This window comes from Diabrotica virgifera, chromosome 3 (genome assembly GCF_917563875.1).
Source record: "Diabrotica virgifera virgifera chromosome 3, PGI_DIABVI_V3a".
NCBI lineage: Eukaryota > Metazoa > Arthropoda > Insecta > Coleoptera > Chrysomelidae > Diabrotica > Diabrotica virgifera.
The window spans coordinates 70,821,662-70,848,269 of record NC_065445.1 but is presented as its reverse complement, the minus strand read 5'-3'; the positions used below and the strand labels follow the sequence as shown (position 1 = coordinate 70,848,269).

The following is a 26,608-nucleotide window of genomic DNA, read 5'->3' as shown; positions in this document are numbered from 1 at the left end:
ATATAGTGACCCGTCTGCCCTCGGAAACCTAATAGCCATTCGGGGTCGGAAGAAGAAGAGGTAGCCAAGAGAGGCCGATAGGAAAGATTAAAGACATTTCACTCAAGACTAGTTGAAAAAAAGTAAAATGTGAAGGCCCTTATGATCCGCCAGGTGCGTTTCATAGGCGTATGAGTATTAATACACTTTGTGTTCCCGCTCATACTTCGGGGTGTTGACTACAGGCTGTATGGCTCGTCCAGCATGCCATAGCACGAAGGGTAGGGTGCACGTCATTTTACAATGTAAACACCCCAACTCCATGGCCTGACATTGTTATCTTTGTGTATATTAATTGGAATATTATAATCACAGCAAATAGAAATATGTAATTTGGATTTTTTGGCTCTCAGAAAATATAGTACAGTAAATTAAAGTAGAAAAAATACAGTAATTTCATGGTCTGTTTACATTACGATTCTTTTCGCTGGCTCTATACTCTATACTACTTACTAGCTAGGTAATACAAAAGTTGACTTACCAAATAAAAACATCAGCTCTCTGAAACAAAAAAAATTAGGGTGAAAATTTCAATAAAATAATTTTTTAAAATCATTTTTGTATTATAATATTTTGCGGAAAACTATTATGGAATATAATTATTTTTGGCATTATTTCAGAAAATTATAAAAATGGAGGGACAAGTCAACTTTTAAACATAACTAAGTTCTGAACAAAAATATAAACGTATCGGGTGATTCACGTAAGACTATTTTTTTATAGTACTGTAGGTATTACAGTACCTTGTCAATGGTACCTTGTATCAACGACCAATAAAGAAGTCGAGGGCGATCTCCAACCTAATGAACTGATACTGATAGTTAAAATATTAAACCCGAACTTCGTTAATCCAGTATGTGCCACCAAAAATACGGATAGATGGAGAGACAGCGTAAAAAGAGCAATACGATTGGAAATTGGAAGAAGAAGAAGGACCCTGTATAATTTTATACTCTTAAAAGTTTCTTAATAGAAACAGAATGTGTATTCTGCTACTCTCTCCGTACTGCCCATCCATAGGTCAATCCGATACAGCTGTGCATAAAGGGACTTACAGACGATACGATCTAACGTCAAACTTGTTGTACAACTGAAACAGTGTGTAGTCGCAGATCTTTCTTTTTTTTATTTATGGGCGGGATGTGAACCATCAACCTACTAGACCTAGACCACTCACAGTGAAGTGAGTGTGCCTTAACTCGTCTGGCCCGCTTGACTGTTTGACCGTCAATCCATCCCTAACTTTATTTGAAGTTTAAGGTGAAACTTTCGTAATTTTTCTTGTCCCTTTTTTGAGATCTGCAATGCTAGTTGGTTGTGTTGCACATACCTTATACTTTATACTTGAGATAACCCCTCAAAAAAATAATCTGGTATGCTAGTTGGTTGTGTTGCACATACCTTATACTTTATACTTGAGATAACCCCTCAAAAAAATAATCTGGTAATAAAGCTGGGCCATTCAGTAGTACCTTTTCGTGCAATCCATATTTAGACAAGGCGAAAACGGGTTATGCCCCTTTGACAATTCCCTCCCTCCAGCTTCTTCTCGGCCTTCCTCTTTATGGTACTCGGCCGTACCATATTAGTTGTTTTCCATTTATGTCATCAATTATTGTATGTGCGACTCCCATCATTTCTCGTATTTGGCGTAGGTTCCTTTCTGATATAATAAAATAATACATGTCAATTGTCCAGTTTTATTCCAAAATTAAGTGATAGTCCGGAGAAGAAAGGACCGCATAGTGTTCCCATAACGATATAGGCCTGGATCCGCGTACCAAAAAAGTGTTGATTAACAGCAAGCTGAAAATTTGTTAATAACTTAACGGTGTCTCGTCGGACAAACCTTGATGTATGAGAACACTGGAACAGGTGAAGTTTTAATTGTGGAACAGGTTAAAGATTTGGAATGTCAGACTATGAAAACGTCCCATGTATTTTGTCGGACAGAACTTCCAACTGATTTGTTACCCTTTCATTAAACTCTCATGCAAAAATCAGACTGGTATTTATCACCAATTGGGCATTTTAATAAGTCCGACACGTAGAACATGTCAAATGACAGGAATTATGACAGGTGATAAATATCTGTCTGATTTTTGCATGAGAGTTTAATGAAAGGGTAACAAATAAATTGAAAGTTCTGTCCGACAAAATAAATGGGACGTTTTCGTAGTCTGACGTTCCAAATGGTTAACCTGTTTCACAATTAAAACTTCCCCTGTTCCAGTGTTCCCGTACATCAAAGTTTGTCCGACTAGACACCGTTAAGCTATTACCAAATTTTCAGCTTGCTATTAACAGGATCGGTACGTATTTTCGGCTGCAATGCTATTCAAATGGGGATTCATTTTTTTCGAATCCTGAGAAAACTAATAAGTATTTTTGAAAAATTTAAACGCAGAATGAAAGATTATGTTATTAGCGAGGGCCGAAAGTCCCTGAGAACTTCTATAATGTTTATTTTAATAAGTTACAGGGGTGAAAAACTAAGAGAAAATGTAGTGTGATTTTTAATTTCAAATATCTCATTCGAAAGAAACTTCTTATATTATATTCTAAGGGACTTTCTGCCCTCGATAATAATTTAGTCTTTCATTTTGTGTTTAAATTTTTTAAAAATATTTATTAGGTTTTTCAGGATTCGAAAAAAATGGACGCCATGTCCGTGGAAATCGAACATTCGCTATATTTGTCATACAACGCACTCATTCAAATATAACGTTATGACAAGACTCAAGACAGTTATTGACAAGTAGAGATGTGTCCGACCCGCTATTTTGATATAGCAGTTCATTCTGCTACTGCTTTTTAACGCTTTTACGATGATAATAAAATCAATCAAAGAGTTGTTTATTAAACAGTATTGATAGTGTATTTGAAAAATAATAATTTATTTAAGGCGTACAATTAATAAAAAGTTATTTATTGTTTATATATTATTTATGGAAAATCCAAGTATTTCAAGTCATTAAAGTTCAAATAAAAGTATTATTTTATAAGAGTTTGTTCCGATAACCGTAAATAGGTACGAGCTTAGTTATAAAGTAAAGTGCCCATGGTGGCATAAAATGTATTAAATGCTAATGCTTCAAGTACGTACTACATTTTTGAAGATTTCACTACACTTAAAAAGCATTTGCTTTTCTCCGTAGTATTTGCTACTATTTACCAGCCTACATAGAAGAATGTACTACGCTTTTGAAGTATGTGCTTGTTTAGTAGTATTTTGATTCAGTTTAAGTAAAGTTGGTGGGTGGACGTCTTCGGCGTAGGTATTTTTTTGTTACAATATGGCAGCATTTATGAATGTGTGTCATAGAAAAATTTACAAACTAAGAAGAAGATTCTTAATTTTTGGAGTCATTCTTTTATCAAATAAAATTTAATAATTGTGAAGAAGATTAACAAATAACAATTGTTCATTTTTATCCTCGCGTAACTCTTTTGTCGCTTCGGATCTGAGTCACTCATTTTTACTCATGTACAATTCTAATAATTTGGTACGTAAAAATGTTAATTCACAAATCACAAGCACATGGAAAACTAATTCCATCACGATTGGTGTAATGCAGACACGGCTGGCGCTACGCTTTGTAGTAGATACTTCTGGTCAGTAGTAGGTACTTCTGTTGTGTAGTAAGTTCTTCTCAACAAAAGCACCTACTTTTATGTAAAAGAAAATGCTACAAAGTAGTGACTATTTGCTGAAGCAATAGCATCTACTACGTTTTATGCATTCCGCCCATTTTCTTGAGTGAATTATTAAATGTTGACTTCATATTTTAATAAAGATGATTTTAAGATTTTATAATAAACGGCTTCGCTTTTTACGGAGAGTTTTAACGCTTTTTTTTCTCGAAGAAAAATAATAAAATGATATTTTCGGCTCCTTTTCCTAAGTGACTTCTCTATTGAGGTTGGCGGTCAATATGGCAAATTTCTCTCTATTCTGGGCTTGATGAACTAAGTCATTTCCTGTTGTGTGAGTCCAATCTCTGATGTTTCGGAGCCAAGATTTTTTCTTTCTTCTTTAACCCCTTTTACCTTCGATCTTGCCATCTAATATTACCTGGAGCTGCTCAAATTCCCTATGGCGCATTATGTGCCCTAGATATGACGTCTATCTAATTTTGATAGTATTGACCTTATCTAAGCTTTCCATGGTAACAGGACATTATTAAAATAACTTTACAACTTTTTTTCTTTTTCGACTATTTGTATAGTATATAAATAATGGTAACCACTGAATACATAATTAGTGAAAAAATAATCCTATCATTTATACAAGTAAAGGTTATCCAAGAACATTCAAAAACTGAACGAAACCGAAATAGCCATCTCTACCTTTCTAATGACAATGTCACTGTCAACCTAACGTTTACATCTGCAGTTTCCATACCAGTGAGAATTTTACTACACGTAATTTGCCGTGTAAAGACAGAAAAAGTACGGATAGCCGTAAAATATTTGCGAATTATATACCCATAGCCTTAATAAACTTTTTTTTGGTACGAGGGATCCAGGTCCAGGCCTAATATATTTATTATTAATATGAAATAATTCAGCCACTTCTTTCAGTATTTGAAAATATTGTAACAAAATAATTATTGACCTACCCTCGTATACCAGCTCCCGTCTCCGCACAGACAGAACACTATCGATGTTTCGAGATACGCCGATGCAGCGCCGATGACGTGCAAGCGGTCGAGTCACATGGACATAGCTGGAGATATATAGATATTTCTGGAATATCTGTATCGCATATATAAATAGGACATATTTGTAAATAGAGTTAGTCTTAAGCTAAAGTTTGTAAAGTAAACTTGTATAAATAAAAAATAAAGTCGTATATAAATTACGAACCGCTGGTTTTATTGTAATTAGAAGTAATTACACTAATCACGCTACAGTTGGTGTCGATGTTCGGTTAACTTAGTGCGATATAAATAAGTGAATTACAGAGAGACTTTAAAATACTTTTGAACTTTATTCGTCGGGAATAACCGGAGTGCGTTAATTGTTCGGTATTCGGAAAGACTTTAAAATACTTTTGGACTTTATTCGTCGGGAATAGTTAAAGTGCGTTGATTGTTCGGTATTCGGAAAGACTGTTAAAAGACATTTTGGAAAGTACGTGTGTGCCGACCAAAGATGTTGCTACAAGAACTTACAGTAAAACAGCTCCGTGAACAGCTCGAGGAACGGGATCTGGACAGCAGTGGGCTCAAGATAGTCCTACAAGCACGACTCGAGGATGTCCTCACGAAGAACGGAGAAGACCCAAAGACGTTCCACTTCCAGTCAGCAGAACAAGTAATCTTATCGAAATTAAAAACTGTTTCTGAAACGATCGATGAAACTTCTAGAAGAAGCGACGAGAAACTTGAAGAAGTTAGTAGAAGAAGCGACGAGAAACTTGAAGAAGTTAGTAGAAAAAGCGACGAGAAATTCGAAAATGTTGCTAAAAGATTCGATGAGACTTCTCAAATAATTAAAGAGGTCTGTAGGCAAAACAACGAAAAACTAGAAGAAGTTTGTAAACAGAACAATGAGAAATTTGAAGAAGTTTCTAGAACATTCGATAAGATGCAGAAAAGTGTAGAGACCGTAGAAGAAAAGATCAAACAGCTAGAGAGCAGGATAACCGATACAAAAGTACAACCATCAGTTAATGCAGCAACGTTAGATCCTTTAGTGAAAGATGAACTACCGAGAGACGAAACGTCGCATAATATGAGATTCAAATTACCACCATTTGATGGAAAGTCCTCTTGGTCCATATATCTTAGACAGTTTGAAGCTATTGCGACCGCCAATCATTGGACCGAACAAGAAAAGGCTGTTTCCTTGACTGCTGCTTTACGAGGTGATGCTGCAGATATATTAAGGTCAATTCCCAAGGGTCAAGAAAATTGTTACCAGACCTTGTTCACTCGTCTAGAAAAACGCTATGGAGATGCCCATCTACAACAAGTATACAAAGCACAACTGCGAAGTAGAAGTCAACGAGCAAGTGAGAATCTGCAAGAATTTGAAGCAGATGTGGCTCGTGTGGTGCGGTTGGCTTATCCAGAGGTGCCAGACAGCGTTTTAGAAGAAATTGCAGTAGATACCTTCGTCAATGGGCTGAAAGATAATGAACTACAGAAAGCTTTACGACTAGCAAGACCGAAAGTTTTAGATGAAGCACTTGCTATTGCATTGGAACACGAAACGGCTAGTCAAACTTCACGAGGCCATAGAGTAAGAACCATTGAAGAAAGTGACGAACACAACGATGAACGTCTGGAGGAAATGATACGGAGAGTATTAAGTAATCAGATGCCAAAGAGACGCGAGCCTAGATGTTGGAATTGTGGAGACGTAGGCCACATTCGTCGTAATTGTAAGAAGATCGTACAGCCGTCGGAAAACTAGAGCGGGTCGACACCAAAGGGGCAACTGCCGACCTCGAGAACTAGAGCCCCCATAGTAACTGTCAACCTTACGTCCTCCGGTGGAATCCACAACTTATACATCGCAGGTCGTATCAGTAATAGATGTAGATCATTTTTGGTGGATACAGGTGCAACGAGAACTATCGCACGTCCAGATGTAGTACGAGACCATAATAAATTATCACCTGCAACAGTAAAGCTTAGAACAGCGACTGGTGAGCTAATTAATACATATGGCGAGGCTAATATGTCAGTATCCATTGGCCAGACCACAGTTGAACATCAAGTATTAATTGCCGAGATCTCCGACGAATTCATATTGGGGATGGACGTACTAAGGAAAGTGGGGGCAATATTGGATGTTCAAAATGGAGTTCTCAAGATCAATGGTGAAGAGTTGCCCTTTCACGACGACAAAGAAGATGTCATCCGCTTACTTACTACATGCGACGTAACCATACCCGGTAATAGTGAGAAAATTCTGATGACCATGCTTGATGGACACTGCCGAGAGGGAAGTTTAAGGATGGTCGAAGATGTGGATAATGTCGAGTTCCTAACGGCGAAAACTTTGGTAAAAGTTCGAGATGTGATCCCTGTAAGAGTTATGAATTTAAGGGAAACTGCTATCAAGTTAAGTAGAGGAGCTTTGATCGGGCAGTGTGTTCCCGTGGCTTCAATTTGCTCTGTGAATACCAATGAGAAATCATCGAAGGCGAAGTATCCAAAGGAGCTTGTTGAGATGATCATTGAAAGATGCCAAGATCTTGATCATGAACGAACGGAAAAAGTGACATCTATGCTGATAGAGTATCAAGATGTTTTTGCTATTGACACGAAGGATAAGGGAAAAACAAGCATAGTAACGCATAAAATAAATACCGGAGACGCTCAGCCAATCAGACAACGGCCTAGACGACTTCCATTTGCGAAAAGAGATGAAGCCGAAGAGATTATCAAGGATATGGACAAACAAGGGGTAATTGAACCATCGAACAGTCCATGGACATCACCAGTAGTTCTGGTAAAGAAGAAAGATGGTTCAACGCGTTTTTGTATCGACTACCGCCAGCTCAATGCGGTAACAAAAAAAGATAGTTATCCTTTGCCCAGAATAGACGATACATTGGATACTCTCTCCGGTTCTCGTTGGTTTTCCACACTCGATTTAAAAAGTGGATATTGGCAAGTAGACATGGAGCCAGCCGATCGGGAGAAAACCGCATTTTCGATAGGATCAGGGCTTTGGCAGTTTACGGCTATGCCGTTTGGTTTATGTAATGCCCCTGCCACATTTGAAAGATTAATGGAGGCAGTTTTAAGAGGTCTAACATGGAAAACATGCCTGGTTTACTTGGATGATGTAATTGTGGTTGGAAGGTCCTTTGATGAACATGCCAAGAATCTAATAGACGTCTTTCAACGATTGAGGGCAGCGAACTTGAAGTTAAGTCCGAAGAAATGTCACATGTTTCGACGAGAAGTTAAGTACTTAGGACATATTGTATCGAGTAATGGTGTAACAGCTGATCCTGAAAAGATTGATGCAATTAAAGATTGGCCAGTACCAAAAGATAAACATGAAATTAGAAGTTTCCTTGGCCTATGTACATATTACCGACGATTTGTCAAAGGATTTGCCAATATCTCCAAGCCCCTAACAAAGTTGACGGAGGAGGGCAAAGAATATACATGGAGTGAGGAGTGTCAAAAAGCTTTCGAACAACTACAAAGGGCTCTGATCAGTGCACCGATATTAAGCTACCCGGGACAGGCAGGAAAATTTGTTTTGGATACCGATGCTAGCAACAGTGCCATAGGAGCTGTTCTCTCACAAATCCAGGATGGACAGGAAAAAGTCATCGCTTATTTCAGCAAAGTCCTGTCGAAACCAGAAAGAAACTATTGCGTTACCAGAAGAGAACTGCTGGGTGTAGTGAAGGCTTGCGAACATTTCCATAAATACTTGTACGGCAGAAAGTTCCTTCTTCGAACAGATCACGCTGTTCTAAAATGGCTCATACAATTCCGTAATCCAGAGGGCCAGATGGCAAGATGGTTGGAACGACTTCAAGAATATGATTATGAGATAGAACACAGGGCCGGAAGAGTTCATTCAAATGCTGATGCCCTTTCGAGACGACCATGCAGTGCAAATTGTAATCACTGTGCCAAATTAGAGGAACGATTTTGCCCCGTGAGACGAACCACCGTCGTTAATGAGCAATGGCAGCCACAACAGTTACAAGAAGCCCAAGAAGACGATCCATGTATAAAAAGAGTATTGGATTGGATGCGTCGAGGTGAGAGACCTAGTTGGCAAAACATTAGTGCATGTAGTCCGGAAGTCAAGGCCTACTGGAGCCAATGGAATTGCCTGATACTAAAAGATGATCTTCTGTACAGAACCTTTGAGAACGATGATGGTACAGAATCTAAGCTTCAGTTGATTGTACCTAAAAGTAAAGTGTCAGAAGTATTGCGTCAGTTGCATGACGGTACATCAGGTGGACACTTTGGTATTACGAAGACTCTGCAAAAGGTTCGAGAACGGTTCTATTGGGTGAACTGTAAAGATGATGTAAGAAGATGGTGCCGGAAATGTGAACTGTGTGCATCCGGTAATGGTCCAGTTGGTAAAAAGAGAGCACCCATGAGACAGTACAATGTTGGAAGTCCTATGGAAAGAGTAGCAATCGACATTGCAGGTCCATTTCCAGAAACCGATGCTGGAAATAAATACATTCTGGTAGCCATGGACTATTTTACGAAATGGACCGAGGCCTATGCATTACCGAATCAAGAAGCTGCTACCGTTGCAGAGGTACTTGTTGAAGAATTCTTCAGCCGATTTGGTGTTCCCTTGGAGATCCACTCCGACCAAGGGCGAAACTTTGAGTCAGCTCTTTTCCAAAACGTTTGTAAATTGATTGGTGCCAATAAGACCAGAACAACACCCCTGCATCCTCAATCAGATGGAATGGTCGAGAGGATGAACCGAACGATGGGTAAACACTTGTCCAAAGTTGTATCTGAACATCAGCGAGATTGGGACCAACACATTCATTTATTCCTGATGGCCTACCGCTCGGCCGTGAATGAAACTACAGGTCAAACACCAACCTGCCTGATGTTGGGTCGTGAAGTTCGTTTGCCCTGCGACCTAGAGTTTGGCTGCAGACCTTCCGAGGAATATGTTGCAGGCGAAGAATACGTAGACCGCCTGAAGTTACGAATGAACAACATTCATGAACTTGCCCGACAACACATCCAGATAGCCAGTGACAGAATGAAAGATCAATATGATTCTCGCTGCAAGAATGAAAGCTTCGAAGTAGGTGATCTTGTCTGGCTTTATAATCCACAACGTCGTCGAGGCCTGTGTCCTAAACTGCAAAGACAATGGGAAGGTCCGTATGAAGTTAAGAAGAAAATAAATGACGTAATATACAGAATTAAGAAGTTACCAAACGGTAAACCAAAAGTTATTCACATAAATCGTCTTGCACCATATGCTGGCTCAAATGAAACAGAGGAAGCCCGAGTCCTCCAACAGGAGATGAAAGATGCACCACAGCCAAGTTTTAAGGAATTTATGTCAAATTACGCAGAAAGAAAGAGTGCTAGATTCGGCGTGACCACAGAAGTTCAGCAAGATCTGTTTGGTGTTCCAGAAAACGTCTCTCTAGCCCACTGTGTTGCCCAAGACCTCGAGATGACTAAAGGAATCTCGTCCGTATTCAATAGAAAGTTCGGCCGCCTGGACGAGTTAAGGAATCAACAACCTAAAATTGGAAGAGTATTGCGATTGGAAGATGGTCCTCGATCTTTGCTGTATATAGTGACCAGGAAGTCTTATACGGACACGCCAAGCTACGAGAACATATGGCGTGCTCTAACTAATTTGAAGAAAATGGTCTGTAATTATGACATCAAAGATTTGGCTTTACCAAAAATTGGCCATGCAGTAGAAAATCTGGATTGGAAGATTGTGACAAGCATGCTGGAAGTGATCTTCAGAGAAACTGGCGTACGGATTACTGTGTGTTGCATGAACCCAAAGATGTCATACCCTTCAAAGACAGTAGACTGTTACTTCTTTTCTAGGGGTGTATGCAGAGCTGGAGAATCCTGTAGATTCCGCCATCCTGGGCCATCTAGAGTTGCTGATCGGGACGCTCAGATCTTAAGAGGGGAGCAGTGTAACAAAATAATTATTGACCTACCCTCGTATACCAGCTCCCGTCTCCGCACAGACAGAACACTATCGATGTTTCGAGATACGCCGATGCAGCGCCGATGACGTGCAAGCGGTCGAGTCACATGGACATAGCTGGAGATATATAGATATTTCTGGAATATCTGTATCGCATATATAAATAGGACATATTTGTAAATAGAGTTAGTCTTAAGCTAAAGTTTGTAAAGTAAACTTGTATAAATAAAAAATAAAGTCGTATATAAATTACGAACCGCTGGTTTTATTGTAATTAGAAGTAATTACACTAATCACGCTACAATATTCTCTTTTGGAAATTAATAATGTATTTTCCATAAGTCCTCGACCAATATAACGTAATGGACTTTTTATTATTTATACCAATTATTAAATATTGATTCGTTTTTATATTTTTTTGTATTGTTCCGAACCTATTTTTAAATTAGGATATAGCAATAGATATGTATGGATATCTAAATGATCAGATAAAATAAGCAACATATTTAATTTAAATTGGTTCTTTTTCTACTCCTAGAACATAAAATCGAACTCACGTTAAAAAGTTATTTATTGATTTTTTTTTTCAAATCCAATCTTGAATTATAGCTTCGAGTAAATGAAGACATCAAAACACACATCACACGTGATATTGACTATATCATCCCATCATCATCTATTAAGCAAGATGATAAACATGCTTGCGCTCTTCAAGTATATAATTATGATTTGGCCACTTTCCTAGTCGATAATTTACAATATAAGTAGAAAAATATAACGTGTGAAGAGAATGATGTTCGTTCGAAATGTAAAAATTTGATAAAACATTTATGTGGGAATGACAATTCGAGAAGATTAATTGGGCCAGCTTATTTATTTCGAGGGGTTATTCGGGTTCATCGAGCACCTGGGAATATCGATACGGCTAAAAATAAATTCCGATTTTGAAATGAAAGCTGTTTGATCGCGCGAGAGAGAAGGAAATGTAGTTTTGATCTTAAAAAAATATAAAACCAACAAAAAGTCACACGATTCCAAAAGCCTAAAAATTCATTTGCAAACTGTTTATCACTTTAAATAATTGATGGATTCGACCGTTACTTGATGGAAGTTCATTTTATCTAACAATCAAACACTGAAAACGTTTGTTTTCTATACTTCCACAAAATTTATTATAACTATGTGACTACAGCTGTTTCGGAAGAGTGTCTTCCTCAAGTGATTTGGTTTACTATGGGTTTGCCTTTTTAAAGTCAGTGCTATCAGATATATTTATGAACCAGCTTGAAACAACAATTTCTAAGCATCCCGTATTTAAACAGTTCTTATATTGGTGGAGATACGTAGACGATATACTTATACTAGTATGCTTTACTTACAGGAACTAACAGACAACTTGACCAATTTCTATCATACATTAATTCACTTCATAGTAATAGTTAGTTTACAATAGAAACAGAACAGAAAAAGTCCATAAACTTTCTAGATGTAACAATTACCAGACTACACAACAAACATGAGTTCTCCGTATATCATAAACCTACCCATACTGACACAACTATACACAATTCATCATCCCATCCTACACAACACAAATTAGCAGCCTACCATAGCATGATACACAGACTGACAGAAATTCCCATGTAAAAAAATAACTTCGAAATAGAACTGAACATCATTAAACAAATAGCAGTAAACAATGGCTATAACGAACAAACAATTAATAAAATTTTAAACCAAAAACTCCATAAGAAAACCATGAAATTAGTCTATCCACCACCACAGAAAGAACCCGGTACCTTCTGCTCTATCACATATACTGGCAAGATAACAACAAAAATAGCCAGATACATACAAAAAAGGAATAACACCAGTTTTCAGAACTAACAACAACTTAAGCAAATATATGTATTAAGAACAATAAGAGCCGAAAGAGAAAACAAGTAGGTACAGAGTGGTGTCTACAAACTAACTTGTGGTGACTGTCCGAAAACTTACATCGGTCAAACTGGCAGAACCTTTGACAAACGGATAGCAGAACACAAAAGGGCTTTCAACAATAGAAAAACAGACACTTCTACATACGCACTTCACCTTCTAGATCATAATCATTCTCTTAATGAAGAGTTTCAAATTCTGCATATTCAAAATAAAGGACCTAGCTATCTTTATTAGAATCTAAGGAAATTTATAAATTAAAAAATACAGATATAATTCTGAATGACCAACTCGAGACAAACAGCTCCCCACTCCTCAACCCCTTCAGTTAAAGACTTTAAAAAGGCAAACCGATAGTAAACTAAATCACTTGAGAAAGACACTCTGCCGAAACAGCTGTAGTCACATAGTTATTATAAATTTTGTGGAAGTATAGAATACAAACGTTTTCAGTGTTTTATTGTTAGATGTTTATCACTTTGTTTTATGACTAACATATAGAGCGTGTAACACAAAAACAGGTCATAAATTAAATTACATATTCTGGGACGAAAAATGGTTCGATTGAACCTAATTTACTTTAGTACAAATATGCACATAAAAATAGTTACACTCCTTTGAAGTTACAAAATGAAAATCGATTTTTTTCAATATATCGAAAACTGTTATGAGATTTTATATTGAAAATGGACATGTGGCTTTCTTATGGCAGGAACATCTTTCAAAAAATAACAGTGAACTTTGTGCACCCATAAAAATTTTATGGGTGTTTTGTTCCCTTAAACCCACCCAAATCTTTTTGCCCCTACTTTTTCGATAGGCCAATTTTTATCGAGATATTTTGAACATTTGTAAAATCCACCACATATTTTTATAAATGGTAATTAAGATTATAGAGATCTGGTAATAATTTACGAAAATAATATTCTACAAAATTGTCGGCTTTCATACAAATTCTTGACTATAACGATAAAATTTCACTGATTTCTAGAAGATCTATATTTAAAAATTTCTGTAAGCGAACAGATTGATATCTAATAATAAATAAGCGTTCTTGATAGGATCAGAATATCCAAGACAATATAAAAAAAGGAAATGATAAAACGCCTATCAAAAAAGTGCCAATGCATAGATAACCATTTTGGAGAATCATACAATTCTCCGTGAACCCTCCGTAATTTTCTTCTTCTTTAAGTGCCGTGTCCCAATCGGAGGTTGGATATCATCATCACTATCTTTACTCTATCTACTGCTGCTCTCAAGAGTTCTTCAGAACTGCACTTAAACCAGTCAATTAAATTCTTCAACCATGACACTCTCCTTCTTCCTATACTCCTTCCGCCTCTTATCTTTCCCTGTATTATAAGTCTTCGCATTTCATATCGCTATCCCCTCATTACGTGTCCCAGATATATAATATTGTCCCAGATATAATATTGTAACTTTCTTATTTTTATTGTGTTTATTATTTTATATTCTTTGCCCATTACTCGCAATACTTCCGTGTTCGTTTTCTTCAGTGTCAAGTGTCAATGCTATTCTAAGCATACTGCTGCAACACCACATTTCAAATGACTGTAGCTTATTTATGTGTTCTTGCTTCAATGTTCAGCTTTCAAGTCCATATTGCAGTATCGAGAACACGTAGCATATCAAAGCTCTTACTCTCAGTTCTAAGCTAAGGTCTTTGTTGCAGAGCATTGTTTTCATTTTTACAAACGCATTTCTTTATAATATTTCTATCTTGACCCTTATTTCTGTTGTTTGATCATTATTTTCTGAAATTGAGGTTCCTAGGTATTTGTATTTATCAAACCTTTCTATCGGTACATTGTACATTGTACATTTACCAAATGTATGCTTGTTTGTATGTTTGTTTTCTTAGTTATTATCATGTATTTGGTCTTTTTATATTTATTTTCAGTCCATATTCCTCATAGAAACTGTTTGTTTTGTTCAGTAGTAATTGGAGCTGTTCAGAAGAGCATGCCACAATCACGGTGTCATCTGCATAATCTTATGTTGTTAATAGATCTTCCGTTAATTATTATTACTTCACTTTGAGATAGTAATGCTTCTTCAAAGATGACTTCACTATACAGGGTGAGGCAGATAACTGGCCTATTAGAAATATCTCGAGAACTAAAGGCAACAGAATCATGAAAATTGGTATAAAGGGGTTTAGAAGGATGATCTATTAAATGAAAATAATTTCATCTCTTTTCAACTTCCGGTTATACCGGAAGTTGATTATAACTTGGTTTTTTTAAATGGTACATCCTGTATATTTTTACATTTTTTGATTCTCTTCGATGTCTTCTTTCTAAAATATGAGGTTTTGTAATGTTATACAGGGTATTTTGAAAGATAATTACGTTTTTTTATTAATTTCGTAGCAACATTCATACCCTGTAGAATTGTAGTAGTTTGACATCTAAAACTCTACTTACGTTCAAATGATTTTTAATATAGTCTACTATTGTTAAGAATCATTAGTATAGCTAAATTTTTAATTTTAGTATACAGGGTTGGTCGAAACTCGGAATGAGTATTTTCTGAGTTTTCTTAAATGGAACACCCTTTATTTTAGTATTGTAATGAAATGATATTTTATGGTACTTTTTTATTTCTTAAGCATTCTCTATACCTAACTGCTTTAATTTGTGCTTAATTGTTAATCGCACCAATAATCTTAACTACGTAGGTATTTTGATAGCTAAACCATTACTGGTAATTTTAAGGATCAGTCTGGATTAACATATTTATTTCTGAAAAATTATTTGTGATTGAATATTTTCATGGCCAACCTAATAAAATTTTACGTATTTTTTGTTGAAATTAATGTTTAGCTTGAATCACCAATAACTCACAAATTAAAGCAGTTAGGTATAGGGAATACTTATAAAATAAAAAAAGTACCATGAAATATCATTTCATTACAATACTAAAATACAGGGTGTTCCATTTAAGAAAATTCAGAAAATATTCATTCCGAGTTTCGACCATCCCTGTATACTAAAATTTCAAAATTAGCTATACTAATGATTCTTAACAACAGTAGACTATATTAAAAATCACTTGAACGCAAGCAGAGTTTTTAATGTCAAACTATTACAATTCTACAGGGTGTGAATGTTGGTGTGAATGTTGCTACGAAATTAATAAAAAAAGTAAATATCTCTTAAAATACCCTGTATAATATTACAAAACCTCATATTTTAAGAAAGAAAATATTGAGGAGAATCCAAAAATGTAAAAATATGCAGGGTGTCCAGTTTAAAAAAACGAAGTTATAAGCAACTTCCGGTATAAGCGGAAGTTGCAAAGAGATGAAAATATTTTCATTTAATAGATCATCCTTCAAAACCCCTTTATTCCAATTTTCATGATTCTGTTGCCTTTAGTTCTCGAGATATTTCTAATAGGCCAGTTATCTGCCTCACCCTATATACATTAAATAGTAATGGGGACATAATACATCCCTGCCTAACACCTCTCCTGATTTCAATTTCTGGACTGGCTTCATTAATTGTTACAATTTGTGCTCTTTGATTCCAGTAAAGGTTTGTTATTATTCGTAAGTCCCTTTTGTCTGTAGAATTGGACTAATTCTAATATTTCTTCTCCGTAATAAAATAGTTTTAATTCCAATGGCCTTTAGTTGTAGATGCTAAATAAATAAAAATAAAATAAAACAGTTCAAATTACATTTCTCACAGACTTAAAGCTTGAAAATATATATTCAAATTTATACAGTGCGTTCATAAAGTGTGGAAACAAACGGTCTATTATCTCATGACTTAATTATTTTCAGAGTTAAAGCTCCGACAGGTCGATTTTTATTTTTAAATTGTGATATTTTGACGTATAATAGTGACGTCATAGATTTGGGCGTGATGACGTCATCGATGATTTTTTTAAATGGGAATAGGGGTCGTGTGGTAGCTCATTCCAAAGCTTATTTAATTCTGTATTCAGTAATATAAACATTAATATTATTATATATTATATATACAGGGTGGCCAAAAAAATATTTTTTGAATTAAATTAATTGCTACAAAAAGAAGAGTACATTATGTAATTTATTTAACTCAAAATAGGTTTTGCTGCTGTCAAAAAGAGAAAAAAATATTTATTTGACAAATAAACATTGCTTTTCGCTTAAACTAAATATCCAAACTACCAAGAGGCAGGTGGGTGACTGTTTGACATTTAATTTAAGGGAAAAGCAATAGTCGTTTATGAAATAAAAAAAATTTGTATATTTTCTGGCCTAAATATCGTCTTCTCTATTTTTATCAAAAATTAAGGCCATAAATACCCATTTGAATAAAGATTTAGCATCAATTTTATTTGATATGACTCATTCTCAATAATGCAGTTCTTTGTCGCGAAAACAAAAAAGGAACAGTAAAAAGAAAGTCATTACCGTCCAACTTCACTGATGGGATTTGCAAACTCAAACTTATGAAACGGTTACAATCACCAATTACGTTTTTCGTTCTTTCTTTCTGAACTTTCCTTATTGTCAGGGAATCTTTCAAACTTTAAATTAATCCGTTGATGTTAATATTTTTAACTGTTTTTGTTTCTTTTGAGCAGAGATGGGGACGGCGGAACTGTAACCTATCGGTAGTTATTATAGTAACAAATTGTTAAATTAGCTAGGTACTTAAATTACTAGATACAAGTTTAATTGTTATTTCAAAGTTTGTATGAGGACAAAGACAAAGGTCTACTTATCAGACAAATATTTCAGAATAAAATGAAAGAATGTTTCGCAAGGAAAAAGAAAGAATTTTTCCTGTAGCTGGTTGTATACCATCAACCACAAACATGTTTAACGAAAAATCCTTTGTAAAAGGTATTACATTTTTATTAAAATCCCTTTAAGGGATACATCATAGAACGTTTTCGATATTTAAAAATACTATCATCAGTGTTTAGACTGGTTGATCACACGCTGAACGGCTGAACCACGAAAGAAATACCTTTAAATGGTATAAAAATTTGTTATCTTAGCATATTTGCTTAAAATTCCAAAGGATGGATAACATTTATAAAGAATTAGGCCTAAAGAATACGTACAACGTAACAACAACATTTAATACAAACAACACACTCAGATCCATCCTCTCCAAAACCAAACCGAACAACACACAGGATTACAGGATCTGTCAAAGAACTGCATCTACAAAATACCTTGTGAATGCAACAATTTCTATGTGGGAGAAACTGCAAGACCATTAAGCCTCAGGATCAACGAAAATACCTACATAAAAAACAGGGATTTTGACAAATCACACATATCGCACCCTCAGTAATATAGGGGCACAATTCAAAAAAGTAGATTTTTGGGAAATCGCGTTTAAAGATTCTGGTTTCCAAAATTATGGCTATTTTTTCAAATAACATGCTTATTATTTAAGTTATAAATGTGAAAAATTAATATAAATAAATTCCATTAATTACATGTAATTGAAAAAAAAAATACTATCAAGTTAGTCCCATATAGTACAAAAAAACAACAGAAATAAGGAACTGTTTAAGTTTGATCCCTTATATTATTAATGCGCTGTCACTCACTGTTTATGCAAAATAACGATCTATTATGAATTAGACCCATTTTTTTACTATATTTTGCATAATATAACGGCTCAACTAAAAACTATTCTGTATAATACAGAATGTTAAAACACAAACTAACCAGGATTTTCGTCATAGAAAGACATGTTACTGATTGCTCCCTTGTAGCAGTAAAAACCAGAGGTGGCCGGGGAGAGTGTGAGAGAAGCATAAAAATATTTACCCAATCATTTATGTTCTTTTTCTCCCTCTGTCAATGCTAACCGGTAGAGAATTTCATTTTTTGCCCATATCATTCAAAATCACAATTAACACAAATTTTGAGTTGACCCCTTATTTTACTGCGGGTGCAATATGCTAACAGGCCTGGGATAATGAACAAAGACCACGGTGGAAAGATGCATCAATAGTCGTGAAGGAAATTGACATGAAGGAAAAAGAAAAAAATGGAAGAAGCAGCTATTATCCTACTAAATGAAGAAAAATGTATACCGAATCCATCACCAGAATTAAGCAGACTTTGGTTGCCAATTCTTAAAGAAGAAGTGAACAGCAAAAACATATCAATAATAGAGGACAGAGAAACGTAAAGCACATACCTCCATCATACACTACACATATGTAACACACAATACATAAAACTAACTTCCAAAAACTCATTATTAAAAACACTTACGAACACAGAATCACATAACAGGCATTATAATTATCGCACAAATACACAAAATAATCAGAATTTCATTTAAATTATGATTTTTATTATTATAACATAAAAACATTCACCCTCATACCTTTCCAGCCATAGCTGGCTGTTGCCTACAACCATCATAGAAGTCAAATTTTTTGTTGACAGTAATATGAGACAACCTCAATAATAACAACAATTTGGCGGTTGTACCAACGAACTGTCAATACTGATGGAATGCGTATGAAGCGAATTTAATGCGGCCAACATTATCATACAAGAGAGAGGTCCTACAGAGAGAGAGAAAAGAGCCAGGGAAAAGTTGGGCCGTGTAATTTGAGTTGCCTATATACACTTAAATCGGGGAAATGGACCTCATATTTTTAACTTGGTATCAGGGCTGATGGTCAATATTTCAAAATTTAAATACTTTTTTGTATTTAAATACGTCAGAACTCTCTTCTTCATTAAAAGAAGTACTGGATTTAGTCTTTTTTTTTGTCATTGTCATTAAATGATACACAATAAAATTAGTTATATTCATTAAATATATCATGGCGCAGTTCTAAAACCTACAAAATAGAATATGCCAAAAAGAAAGACTAAAACCAGTACTTATTTTAATGAAGAAGAGAGTTCTGACGTATTTAAATACAAAAAAGTATTTAAATTTTGACCATCAGCCTGATAGCAAGTTAAAAATATAAGGTCCACTTCCCCGATTGTTTATATAGGCAACTCAAATTACACGGCCTAAATTTTCCCTGGCTCTTTTCTGTCTCTCTCTAGGACCTCTCTCTTGTATGTTGGCCGCAATCTCGATTCACTGTTTGAATGGGACGGGGCCATTCCATCAGTATTGACAGTTCATTGGGTTGTACACACCGTATCAACAAATTATTGTTCTTAACTTTTGACAACAATTTCCGGAGAGGAAATCGAAACGGTAAGTATTTTAGGTAAAATATGTAGTTGTCATTACAACCTAACTGTGGCTAATCCCATATAAACATTTAAACATAACAATTAACTCAAACATGCCAGAAGTCAACAGTTTTAGAACCCTATTAATTTGGTTTGTTAGTAACAATTTTGTACTGTTTATTATTTCTTGATAATTAATCTTCCTTTATAGTCTAGTCGCAACATGGGGGGTCGGGGGTCCCGTGGACACTTTTAGGTCGCCGCGATTTGATGGTGGTATTATAGGTTTTTTGGGTCGCTGAATCAAATGGAAGTGGTCTGGAAGCCCAAATTTGGTGCGTGTAATTGTTATTAACAAATTATGGCAAAATTAGGTGTTTTTCAGGAATTATTAGAAGCCCTGTAAATAAATTGATAGTGTTAATAGTCTTCTCTGGTGTATATTTGGTCGCTGAATCGAATGCGACTAGTCGCGATTACTCAAAATATGTTCTTATTTTGTTAATAACAAAATAATAGTTTATTCGCCGAAAAGCTCGAAATGAGCTATCTACAGCAAGTTTGTAGACTTTTTCATAGTATTTTTATACGCTAAATCGATTGCTGCTAATCGCGATAGCTTAAACCACTTTCCGACTTTGTTATTAATAAATTATTGCAAAAATAACGGTTTATAGTACGTTCACTCACGGTTTTTGCTCTAAATTTTAAAAAACCACTTGGATTGACATGAAATTTAGTATACACGTAGCTAACATGCCAAACAAAACAAGTGCTATTGTGCCGATGTCTGCTTTTACCCTGGGGGTGAGTTTCACCCCTTTTCGGGGGGTGAAAAAAGAAACCTTTAAAGTAAGTCCGAAAGTGGATAAACTGATTAATTCTAAGCAACTTTTGTTCTATACGTTTCTTCACTAAGTCAATACTTTTCGAGTTATTTGGTTGTTTTGTTGAAAAATGAACATATTCACTCGCAAATAACTCGAAAAGTATTGACTTAGTGAAAAAACTGTATAGAACAAACGTTGCTTGCCAAATTTCATGTCATTCCAAGTGGTTTTTTAAAATACAGAGCAAAAACCGTGAGTAAACGTACTATAAACGGTTATTTTTGCAATAATTTATTAATAATAAAGTCGGAACGTGGTTTAAGCTATCACGACTAGTGACAATCGATTTAGTGTATAACAATACTATGAAAAATACTACAAACTTGTTGTAGATAACGCATTTCGAGCTTTTCAGCGAATAAACAATAATTTTGTTATTAACAAAATAAGAACACATTTTGAGTAATCACGACTAGTCGCATTCGATTCAGCGACCAAAAATACACCAGAGAAGACCTTAACACTATCAATGTATTTACAGGGCTTCTAATAATTTCTTAAAAACACCTAATTTTATCATAATTTGTTAATAACAATTAAACGCACCACATTTGGGCTTCCAGACCGCTTCCATTGGATTCAGCGACCCAAAAAACCTATAATACCACCATCAACTCGCGGCGAACTACAAGTGTCCAAGTGGACCCCCGACCCCCTATGTTGCGACTAGACTATTATTTTGGACAACATAAATTTGAGTAAGACTAAATAAGGGAGGTGTGATTGCTATTTATTATTTGTTATTTGCTTATATTTCTATTTTGATTTTAAGAGTTCTCTTTGGCTCTCTGAGAAAAGATAAAGTGGCGCTCTTTTTTGGCAAATTCTTTCAATCTTGTTTTCTTCAATATATTTTTCCTACATAGCTAGTTTAGATCTAGTATCGCTATTGTCTCTGTATTTTCGTTTTACCTAATTTTTTATCTATTTGAGAGCTAGTAAGAAAGATCCAAAACGTATTGTCGAGTGGAGGCCACGAGAAGAAGTACTACGGAGCAGAAGACGACCACCAACCAGATGGGCTGACGATCTAAAGCGTATTGTCGGCAACTGGATGCAAGCCGCACAAAACAGAGAAAGATGGAAAGAGCTGAGGGAGACCTATGTCCAGCAGTGGACGAGAAAGATCCAAAGAACCACCACCACATCTCTTCCGATTTTGAGAAACGGAACCTTCGTGCATCTATACTCTGGGCTAATTAGCAAAATACAAGGAAAAGTTATTTACCAGACATTTTATTGCTGGAATCGAATCGTATGATTAAATATATTAATAATATAGGTATGCAAAGTCCGCAGATAGTGTGCTACTTTTTTTATAAACAAAATGGCGCCCGAAAATAGTGTTTTTTTCAATGTTTGCTCTATAACTCCAAAGATTTTAATTTTACACCAAAAACACCCAAATAAAAATTCACCGTAATTAAATTCTGCATAGAGACGTGTTTTTCCCGATTTACTTCGATGAAAATTTTCCCCGGAAAATGCGGTTTTTCCCAAAATCTTTAATTTTCAACTAAAATTTTAGATAAGTAATTGTTTATCGATAATTAAATAACTTGGCAATATAAAAGCTCTTTTCGTATAGGTATAGATTATAATTCCAGAAGCCGATGGAAATTGAATAAACAGTTTAGCAACAATTGAATTGTTAATTAAAAACTTACGGTCGCTATAATAACCACAATAATTATGATACATAAGAATAACTATGATTTTTGTATAAAAAGACACTGTACCTATCCAATGTACTTTATAGAATTACTATATAAACTAATAGAATTACTATATATATAAACAAATTAAAAAATTTCGTTATAATCAATAAATTAATTTATTATAACAAAACAAAAGCAAGTTTGACATTTAATAATGCATTAGTTATATGGCTTTACTCGAGTTAGCTGGGAACAAAAAAATAATGAAGAAAATTGCTCCATGGGAAGCCGAGAAAATGCATCATTTTTTTGAAGTATACCGATTTTGAACTTTGAGATTACATTTTCTCCAACCTAATTTTTTAGCTTTTATTATAATATATGTTATGAGTATTTTCAAGATATGAAAATTGGTGTGGAGAAAGAGGACAAAACTAAAAAGATGATGGTTTGAAAATTACGATCATATTGTTTATATCTTTGCCGTAAATGCCGGTCAACTTTGACCGGTTTTATCTCAGGAACCACTCATCACAATTAAACAATTTTTCTTTTAAAAGAAGCGTCCTGCCGCTTTTTTTCCAATACCGTTTTCATGATTTAATTTAATTGAATATTTTCCGAGATATTCTAATTGTTTATAAGCCAAAAAATTGTTTATAATTTTAAAATATTCCTGAGGCCGCTTAAAGAGTCCGATTTCAATTCTATAAAGTACATTAGATAGGTACAGTGTCTTTTGATACAAAAATCATAGTTATACTTATGTATCATAATTATTGTGGTTATTATAGCGACCGTAAATTTTTAATTAACAATTCAATTGTTGCTAAACTGTTCATTCAATTTCCATCGGCTTCTGGAATTATAATCTAAACGAAAAGAGCTTTTATATTGCCAAGTTATTTAATTATTGATAAACAATTACTTATCTAAACTTTTAGTTGAAAATTAAAGATTTTGTTGGAAAAACCCGCATTTTCCGGGGAAAATTTTCATCGAAGTAAATCGGGAAAAACATGTCTCTATGCAGAATTTAATTACGGTGAATTTTTATTTGGCTTAATAATCTTCTAGATAAGTAAATTAACAATTTATATTAGTTCTGTTACTACATTCGGTTGATTTTCTGTGTTAGTATATTTATTATTTATTACCTAAGAAACTGATGTAACTCTTCAGTCTGCATCTGTGACAAATGAGTCGCAGCGTTAAAATCACAGATCGTGAAATCGCAACTCAATCTCAGTCTGGCCGGATTGCCCGAAAACAACTTTAATCCAGTTAGTTGAGACGGCTGAATTGAAAACAATATTTCAGGAGACTCGCCGAGATAGAAAAAAACGTTTTTCCAATTGTTGGGTTGAAGCGGCGTCAAGCTGTCAAAAAGTTATACGAAACTTTTTAAATTCCTCGCCAAAATTGATATAGGCATTAAAGGGCAAACCACGGTTACGTGCCAACAATAGAGATACATACAAAAAATGAAGATCCAGAATCAAGCTTAATATTTAATTAAGTTCTATAAATCATAGTAAGACTATGATTTTCAAAATTATTTTTGTTTGAATTTTTTCGATGATTTTTAAACATTGAATTTTTACTAAGCACCCCTTTATGCTTTTGAGACTTTTTTTCAATCATCTTATTGTTTTCTTTTCCTTGAAGGTAGTTTTCACCGTACCTTTCAGAAAATGTGGTCCAAGAATGAGAATTTCTGCAAATTGAAAGAAATACAAGGTGGGCGGTTAATTTTGCCGGTGAGTGTATTTGCCCAGCGGAAGTGAGGGCCAGAAAAGGTATAATTTTTTGAAGTTATACTTCTTTGGGAGTAAATTTATATGTGAGCGAATTCATCAAAAGTCTTTGTCCTGGGCGCAGCTGAAGTGTTATACGTGCTCTGATTGGGTAATTACAATGACCTGTCAACAATTGTTCAATATGTCGGTTATTTTATTAATACGTCAATGGTTATGGGTAAACAAATGTTGTAAATATTAGTTTTTATTGTTGTGAGGACAGTCAAAAGCAAGTTTATAATTGTAGTGATTTTTTAAATAGTTTTTAAAAGCAACAGGTACGTAATTGTAAATGTTTCAGTATTGTAATAAAAAATTACGTAAATTTGGAAAATGTACCTAGCTAGTAGGTACCTAATGATTTGATTTACATAATTTGATTACCAACAAAATTTCTACCAATCTTCATCTAATATATTGTTTTTTAGTCTATGTTTTGTTGTATTTTAATATTTTAATTCCACAAAAATCAAACTAATTTGATTAAACTAAGAGAATAAACAACTGTCAAAAAAAGTTTAAAACTTTCACTTGGCTGTATCTTCCCACATTATTCATATTTCTCGGTAGCCAAATTCTGCGGGGATTTCAAAATCTAACAACCTGATAGACGCGAATATTTATTATTTTTCTTTCAGAAAATACGTATATAGTTAAAATTTTTGCCAAAAATTATTGTTCAGAAATAATTTCTTTGTTTCATTTTTTAATGTGTTTGCGTGTGTTTTATCTTTTATTTTTTTAATTTTTGGTATTGTTTTAATAAAAAATTTTGGAAAGTAGTAAGTATTAAAATTAGTTTAATATTTAAATAAAATATAAATAAACTGTTTAAAGTATATTGATTTCGTTGAAATCATATAATAGAAGTATAACTTCTTACGTGCGTACAGAGTACACACACATTCTTTTTTTTTAATTTCCACAATACGGAAATGTATTAATACCGTTTTACTGCAAACGACTTTTTTACTTAAGTTACAGTATTTATGAAATAACACCTTGAGTGGCATTCATTACGTTTACATATCCGTAACATATTAGTTTCTTGTGGCGTATATCTTCAGTGTTTAGCATCCGAACATTCCTCTGGTATCTTAATTTCTTTGTTTCTAGGTTGAATTTTCATGCTGATCTTCTGAGAAAGTCAATTTTTGTTACCGTTAGTTTACTTTCGGTTAGGCGCTGGTGATTATATTGCCGTATAAGAACTTTTAACCAGAGGATCACAGATGGGCAGCTTTTTATATCAACAAACCACTAAATTTAATGATTTTTCGAAAATTATTTCTGTACAGACAGGTAAAAAGGTCTTAAGTCAAAAATATTGATTTTTATAAGTTTTTTATTACGTTAAAAAATCGATAAAACGTAATAGAAATCGACTGTATATATTTTTATCTTTACTTTTAAATTAACTATTAACATTGTTTAAAAAAGAATAGTTGGTCAACGCAATGAATAAATTTGTTGGATTCTAATTGAGACAGTCACCAGATGTTACCACCATTTCTGTCAGGGTTGCAATGTCACGCGTAACTACGATAAATCCAAAATGCATAGACACCAAGTTGGATACAACCCTATTCATAACACACCAACTCGCATACATATTAAGAAAAATAAATATATGGAAGAATATATCTAGAAATTGAATTAATGATGTCCTGCTATTATGTATAATGTTTAAGTATAAGTTTTTTTCTTTTAAATAATTTGTTTATTATATTCGTTTAGAGAAAGTTAAATATTATTATTTTTCTACTTTGTTATTTTCTTTTATAAATTTTCTACTTTGGCAACGCTGTGCTGACAAAGACAAACCTACGAAACGAAGTGGTTTGTTGGCCCTTCCTCGCTTTGCCGGCCCATATGTTCTGACTCGTTTTAAATGTATGATAAATACATGTCTCTTTGTTGCTCTCATTGAAGGCGCAAACCAACGATGAGAAATTTCCCAGTCTGTATACATAACTGAATTAACAAACACACCAATATATTTTTTTCACACTGTTTATTTGTACTGATACGACGTAACATGAAACATTTAGCAACTAACTTCAAACTGTCATTTTTATAAAAATTCATTCTCAATCAACATTTTTCTCAATCGCGCCTAAAGAACAAAAAAAATTTCATTAAAAAAATCAAAACCATAAAACACACATCTTGAATTATTGAACTATATTAAGATACTATTTCCACATTTTTCTGATATTTGTCCCACTTTCATGAATCTATAATAAACCTACAATATCACTGATGGTCTAAGAGTCTAAGGTATCTAGCAACGTTTTCGAGAAAGTATTTTAAGACAGCTGATTCTTTCATATGTTGTTCCCTATGCTTCCTGTACAGGTAAATACAAAATCAGGGTGATTGATTAGTGTGATAAAGCTTAGTAGATCCGCTATAGTAATAGATAGCAAT

At 34.4% G+C, this 26,608-nt stretch overlaps 1 protein-coding gene across 2 annotated transcripts in view; it reads right to left on the bottom strand.

Annotated features, from left to right (window-relative positions):
- Positions 1–26,608, bottom strand: part of LOC114325287 (uncharacterized) — a 774,118-nt gene that overhangs the window by 362,745 nt on the left and 384,765 nt on the right. For both annotated transcript variants that reach the window (XM_050646557.1, XM_028273305.2), the window contains one exon: positions 521–540. The gene's annotated coding sequence lies outside the window, so the exon portion shown is untranslated. The remainder of the gene's footprint in view (positions 1–520; positions 541–26,608) is intronic.